This window comes from Cryptomeria japonica, chromosome 3 (genome assembly GCF_030272615.1).
Source record: "Cryptomeria japonica chromosome 3, Sugi_1.0, whole genome shotgun sequence".
NCBI lineage: Eukaryota > Viridiplantae > Streptophyta > Pinopsida > Cupressales > Cupressaceae > Cryptomeria > Cryptomeria japonica.
The window spans coordinates 374,716,569-374,722,601 of NC_081407.1; the positions used below are offsets into that span (position 1 = coordinate 374,716,569).

General features: G+C 36.1%; 1 protein-coding gene across 1 annotated transcript in view; it reads right to left on the bottom strand.

Moving 5' to 3' along the window:
* The window catches only part of LOC131066343 (valine--tRNA ligase, mitochondrial 1), a 53,861-nt gene extending 50,908 nt beyond the window's left edge, over positions 1-2,953 (bottom strand). The window contains exon 1 of the mRNA XM_058001089.2: positions 2,895-2,953. The gene's annotated coding sequence lies outside the window, so the exon portion shown is untranslated. The remainder of the gene's footprint in view (positions 1-2,894) is intronic.
* Positions 2,954-6,033: the final 3,080 nt, after the last annotated feature.

Genomic DNA, 6,033 nt, shown 5'->3' on the forward strand with positions numbered 1-6,033 from the left:
TAGAGAGGGGGAGAGAAACAGAGAAACATACAAAAAATAGAAAAAAGTAGAGATAGACAAATAGAGATTGGGAGATATACAGGGAGACAGAGAGAGGGAGAGAGAAAGAGGGAGAGATAGTGATATATGGGAAGAGAGAGAGAGAGAGAGAGAGAGAGAGAGAGATGAGAATAGAAAGGGCGGGAGGGTTATAAATTGACATATAGACAAGGGATAGGGATAGACAGAGGGGGTGAGAGACGGGGAGAGATAAAGAGTGGGGGGAGAGAAAGGGATAGAGATATGTAGAGGAGGGAGATAAAGAATAGGGGAGAGGGGGAAAGATGACCCAATATATAGAGAGAGGAAGAGGGAAGGTGATAGAGGGGGGTGTGTAAGGAGATAGAGATAGAGAAAGATATGGATAGGAAGAGATAAAGAGGAAGGGGAGTGTAATGCCCCACCAGGAAACCCAAAGGAAAACCATACAACTAAGCAACTAAGGGTGAAATACAAAAATTTGAAAGTATAAATCACATTAAGTGCTTTAAATAGTACATTGCACAATAATAACACAAGCGGAAGACTAACACAAGAATTCCTAAAGGGTTACCAATGAAGAATGAAACGAAAGGTTAAATTCCATAATTAAGATTAATCCAATTAACCACCATTTGCTCATTGAACGCAACAAACCATAAACGTATAACATATTACACCATTTAAAGATTGAAAGTATTACAATATAATTTTCTCTTCAGTAAACCCTTTGCACAAAGTATAAGGATAACTGATAAATAACATCCAAAACATAAGATTACATTGTTCATCAAATACATGACTCCCAATAATACATGTAAGACTTACATCATTGCCAATTACAAGGTTACATAAATCCATAGATACAAATGACCACATAGGTCTCAAAAGGGCAATAATCTCCAACATGAGATGATGCACGAATCATGAACCACAAGAACACCTATGAAGCTAATCCTTGCCTGAAGGCACGAACAAGAACATCTGATGGGAAGTGGCACTACCACCTGACCATGTGATCCCAAAACAAAATCACCCCACTGTGCTAGGAGATAGTAGAAGACCCTCAAGCAAGCATAAGCAAGACATGGACGACAGTACAATACGACTCCACGATACTCTTGGTGAACTCGACATCACAACACACTAGTGACCCTAAAGAGAGAGTGTCATCATATAGCTTATGATGGTTACCCTAGGTAGGACTCCATAGGTCCCGACCCCCATCATATGTTATCCTGGTAACCTTTCCCAAACCCCCAGTTCCATCTAAGTTTCATGCGGACCTCACCAACCCTTCGTGAAGACAAGGTGGTCGATTTGCCATTCCAGGCCTTCCCAGTACATCTTGAGCCTATACGAGCACTCAACCATGCTCGAGGCACAATATCTTAATTAATATTAAAAACTACCCACCCCCTAATCAATTATTAGGTTATCACTTATTATCTGACTTTCGAGGGGTTATCTTGGCAACCACTTCGGGCGCGGCCCCCACTCGAAAGCCACTCTCTCAAAGGACACTAAATAAACATGGTCACTCTATGAGGACTCTATGGCGAAACAAACACCCATAACACCACTACAGCCATACAGGTGACCAAAACAAATACTTACTAACCCTTGGTTAACCATAAGGAATAAGAATAATATGGTTAAAACAACAAAGTCATAAATACAACACCTAATCAAGAGGTACAAAATACACCACAATAGGATGACTGAACATAGGAAAGAAATTGCAACAAAATAAACCCCTTGCAAGAAATGCTAAATTCACTAAGACCAAATTTAGACAATCTTTGAGAATAACATCATCATATACACTTGCAAATTCATCGATTAAAATTTAATAAAACATCACCACAATGATTAAGAGAAATTCAAGTCATTATTGAACTAATAAGACTAGAAATCTTGCTAATCATCAAAAAAATCAATTTACCTCTTTCAATCTGAACAAGCAACAGTCATAATCATTTTAATGAATAAAACAACCCACATTTATAATACATCATCCTAAAGACGTCATTCAAATTTTTTTATTTCCAATACAATAATCCAAATAAAATAATAAAAATTCATATTAAATATATCTAAAAATATAACATATGAATTATATTAAAATATTTAATCTACTTCTAGAATAAATCTAATTTACTAAATTGATCACATAAAACTAATGCCTTGATTAGACAACTATATATATATATATATATATATATATATATATATATATATATATATATATATATATATATATATATATATATATATATATATATATATATATATATATATATCAACACGTTGCTATAAGACAATAGTAAACAATAATAAAATAATATAACAAACAAAAACGTAAAATTTATCAACACGTTGTTATAAATCAGCGAACACTTTTCATTTCAAAACAACGATTTTAAATATCTCATGATGAGGGGAAAAAAAAGGTATTAAGTGGGCTGCTACCCTTGGGTAGTGTTGCTACCGAATGGTAGTAGGCACTCAATTTGAAGAAAACCATCTTGGATTTGTGATTTTTGTTTCAATATTAACGTACTAAAACAAAAGATTTTTTATAAACAATTAGGATTTATGAGTTCCATCCTTGCAAACAGCCCGAGGCCAACCATAACCCAACAACGATCGAATGCACTAATAAGCAATAAGCAATGAAGTGGGAACAATCTCATCCAAATATACGGTAACTAGACCTATGATGACGTCCCCGGATGGACATTAGGTTTTGAGAAAAGTGTCAATTTGTAAAAACCATTATAGACTTTGGAAACACGTGTATATATCAGGACAAGAGATATGCACAAATCCAGTCTGAAATATCAAGAGATGCAAGGGGGTGGAATTTTGGTTACCTTTTCCTCCTTCTTCTTCTTTTTCTCGGGATCTTCTTCTTTCTCTCCATCTTCCTGTGGCATTTCCTTCACCTGCTATTAATGAAGATTAATTTAGGAAAGAGAAAAAGAAAGACCTCTGTTTAGAAAGAAGACTAGCGAAATTTTCTAATCGGCGCCATATGGGTGATCAAAGCTACTGAAAGTCTGTTCAGATCAGTCGCCCTGAATATAGGAGAGTTGGACAAATAGGAAAAGAGGGTGCTGCCTCCTCTTAGTCTCAATCTTAGGCTTAGGCTTGCTTGTTTCATGCACTCATCCCTGCGTTGTTCTTTTGTTGCAACACACTTTTATATCATACGAGAATTTTAGGATTTATGGAAGCAAAAACAAGTAATGGTCTTTATTCTTAAAACCCTACTAAAACGGGGAGCATCTTTACCATAAGGTCTGGGTAGATACAACGTCCTTCCAAATTTTAGCTTTTTCCCCAAGTTATTATTTGTGTTAAGATTTGAATTTGGGGTTCAAGTTAGCTTGTTTTGTAAGTTATTAAAGTAGTATATTTATATTTAAAAAATATGTGGAAAGATATCTTATAATAAAAAAAAATTATCTGTAAAATAAATGTTTTTCTAAAATATTAAACATCAAGAATACAAATCCATTGAAATCTTGCGTGTGAAAAATTGTGAATCTAGTTGGAGACAAGTGGCGAGGGTTCTATTTTATTTGGAGCAATAAAATAACACATCCACAAAAGCTGAAACATGGCATATTTCATGCATTTATCTGTCATTTGTATGTCATTTTTTTCAAAAATGGATTTTTGTTTACGGACACTTTGATGTCATTGTAGATGCCCCTCAGCATAATTAGCAATTTCATTTTGGTGTGCAATGGGTATGTAGAAGAGGCGTGGAAAGTCAATTAGAAAAGAATTTGGTCTATTAGATGCATACATTTGTGTAGTACATGAGGTCGATTGGTAGGCCAATTAGATAATGATGTTGTTTGTGCAACAAAGGTAATAATAACCTTTAGCATGATTAGTGAAGTCTTTCCCTTTTTGCCCCCACTCTTATACATTGGTGATATTATCTTGTGCATCTTTGTGCTTATCATGATACCTTGTGTGCACATTGGTATGGAATGCAACATGTGAATGACACTTATAATGTGAAAAAATTGTTGAAGTATATTAAATTTTCACTTTGTCTCATTAGTGTCATGATCTTTTGGCTTGAGTGCATAAAGTTTGGAAGTCTATTAGAATTTTACTTTTTTCAATGGAATATTCCACTTATCAACTGAACCATCTATGAGAAATTATCAATGGAGAAGTGATATCTTTAAATCAACTATGCATTCACTTACAAGGATTGAAATATGAATGGAACAAAACCTCTAAATCAAGAAGATAATCAGGCACCACTACCCACAAGTTCATGTTGTGTTTGCAATTGGGAAAGAGGGAGAGATAGGAGGGATAGAGACAGGGGGACACAAGGGAGTGGAGGGTAAGGAGATAGATATGGAGAGGAAGATAGAGATAGATATGGAGAAGGAAATGGAGATGGAAAAGGTGTGTGTGTGTGTGTGTGTGTGTGTGTGTGTGTGTGCGCACGCGCGTGCATGTGCGTGTGTGTGTAGAGAGAGAGAGAGAGAGAGAGAGAGAGAGAGAGAGAGGTGGGGGGACATGTCTAGAGATATAGGGAGAGGTAAAGACAGAAGAAGAAATGAACAAAGAGTGAGAGGAAGAGGGACAAAAATAGATGCAGAGAGGCATTGGGAGAGATAAAGATAGAGATATGTAGGGAGATAGAGAGGGAGAGATAGTGAGAAAGAGATAGAGAGATATAGAGGAAGAAGGGGGAGAAGAGATACTGAGAGATAAATATAGATGGTGAGGTGGAGAGATAGAGAGATAAAGGATATCTAGAGAGGGGGGAGAAAAGCAGAAAAATATAGAGATAGATAGGGAGATATACAAATAATGAGAAGTAGAGATAGATAAATAGAGATGGAAAGAGGGTACAAAAAGTAGAAAAAAGTAGAGATAGACAAACAGAGATTGGGAGATATATAGGGAGACAGAGAGAGGGAGAGAGAAAGAGGGAGAGATAGTGATATATGGGAAGAGAAAGAGAGAGAGAGAGATGAGAATAGAAAGGGCAGGAGGGTTATAAATTGACATCTAGAAAAGGGATAGGGATAGACAAAGGGGGTGAGAGACGGGGAGAGATAAAGAGTGGGGGGAGAGAAAGGGATAGAGATATGTAGAGGAGGGAGATAAAGAATAGGGGAGAGGGGAAAAGATGACCCAATATATAGAGAGTGGAAGAGGGAAAGTGATAGAGGGGGGTATGTAAGGAGATAGAGATAGAGAAAGATATGGATAGGAAGAGATAAAGAGGAAGGAGAGTGTAATGCCCCACCAGGAAACCCAAAGGAAAACCATACAACTAAGCAACTAAGGGTGAAATAAAAAAATTTAAAAAGTATAAATCACATTAAGTACTTTAATTACTACATTGCACAATAATAACACAAGCGGAAGACTAACACAAGAATTCCTAAAGGGTTACCAATGAAGAATTAAACGAAAGGTGAAATTCCATAATTAAGATTAATCCAATTAACCATCATTTTCTCATTGAACACAATAAACCATAAATGTATAACAGATTACACCATTTAAAGATTGAAAGTATTATAATATAATTTTCTCTTCAGTAAACCCTTTGCACAAAGTATAAGGATAACTGATAAATAACATCCAAAACATAAGATTACATTGTTCATCAAATACATGACTCCCAATAATACATGTAAGACTTACATCATTACCAATTACAAGGTTACATAAATCCATAGATACAAATGACCACATAGGTCTCAAAAGGGCAATAATATCCAACATGAGATGATGCACGAATCACAAACCACAAGAACACCTACGAAGCTAATCCTTGCATGAAGGCATGGACAAGAACATTTGATGGGAAGTGGCACTACCACCTGACCATGTGATCCCAAAACAAAATCACCCCACTGTGCTAGGAGATAGTAGAAGACCCTCAAGCAAGCATAAGCAAGACATGGATGACAATACAATACGACTCCACGATACTCTTGGTGAACTCGACATCACAACACA